The following is a 1,636-nucleotide window of genomic DNA, read 5'->3' as shown; positions in this document are numbered from 1 at the left end:
AACAATCAACATAAAAACAGACAAACTATCCTAACGGAAAAGCGGCGAATAAACAACGCCAGCGTCCTCTCACGTCAGGGTCCGGCAGTAGACAACAAAAAGCACAGGACACACAGATACAATTTTTACACAAACAGCCATCACAGTGATTGCTCCAGGCATACCCTCACTGTGATGGAAGGCAAAGAAAAGTCTTATCTCCTCCTCATTCTTCTCCCGTGGTGCCACGAGGTGATCGAGGCTCCCAACTTTTTGAAGCCCCCACCGGGCGATGGAAAGTCCCAGGGCCGAGCCGAGCAGGCCGATGAAAGTCCTGAGCCCCCACTGGGCGATGGAAAGTCCCAGGGCCGAGCCGAGCAGGCCGATGAAAGTCCTGAGCCCCCACCGGGCGATGGAAAGTGCCGCGGCCGAGCCACGCAGGGCGATGAAGGGCCTGCGGGCGGGTCGATCGTACCTCGCGCTTCGGGGCGGTCGAAGCTGCTACGGCTGGAGCTCCCAAAAACCGGTCGCCAGCCAGGGACCTGCGAACTCCCGATGTTGCGGTCTGCAGGGCCCACGGCCGAAGCCTCCGAGATGGTAAGTCCAGGCCCTGCGACCGGAGTCTTCAAGGTCGATCCCAGCTGGAGGCCGCCGACTCCACGATGTTAGGCCGTAGCGCGAACGGAGATACGACACGGTAAAGGTCGCATCTCCGTTGAGGAAGAGATTAGAAAAAAGGTTTCCCCCAACCCCCCCACCACCCCCCCACATACACAGAGTTAAAAATAGAACAAAACGTACATTAAACGATGACAATAGACAAAAAACAAAAAAAAGACAGAGAGACTGCCGGTGAGCCGCAGCTGCAGAACACAGCCATGCCCCTCCTATGTGTAATCATGGCATTAGCCATGACCCGTAAAATGGAGGGAGGTAATGTTGTTTTCTTTTTCACAAACAGCATTAGTAGGGGGGTATTTTGTGTTCCTCTAATAATTTCTTTTTCTTTTTTCTTTTTCTCTTTCTTTTAGCCTGGATGTTAGGGGGGGAGGGGGGAGTACAGCAACATGGTGAATTTTAAGGAAATTCCCCAAAGAACTACGAGAAATGAGGTGATAAGCAACGTTGTAGATTGGAGTAATTTTGGTAAGAATAATGGCTAAATTATTGAATTTTTGGAGTTTTAATGTTAATGGGCTAAATGGGCCGGTGAAAAGAAAACGAATTTTAACACACATCAAAAAAATGAAGATAGATATAGCTTTTTTGCAGGAAACACACTTAACAGAGATGGAACATCAGAAATTAAAAAGAGACTGGGTGGGAACGGTTACTGCAGCTTCATTTAACTCAAATGCGAGGGGAGTCGCAATTTTGGTTAATGAAACGTTACCAATTAAAATACAAAATACAATAATCGATCCTGCGGGAAGATATGTGATTATACATTGTCAACTTTTTTCGGAATTATGGACTTTGATGAATATTTATGCACCAAATGAAAATGATATAAAATTTATAAAAGAAACTTTTTTGAATTTGGCCGATGCTCACGATAAAATACTAATAGGTGGAGACTTTAATTTTTGTTTAGACACAGTTTTAGATAGATCAGCTAGGACAGATACAAAAACTAAAATAGCAAAATTAACTTTGT

Source organism: Rhinoraja longicauda, chromosome 19 (genome assembly GCF_053455715.1).
Source record: "Rhinoraja longicauda isolate Sanriku21f chromosome 19, sRhiLon1.1, whole genome shotgun sequence".
Classification (NCBI taxonomy): domain Eukaryota; kingdom Metazoa; phylum Chordata; class Chondrichthyes; order Rajiformes; family Arhynchobatidae; genus Rhinoraja; species Rhinoraja longicauda.
Note: the sequence above shows the minus strand (reverse complement) of the source record.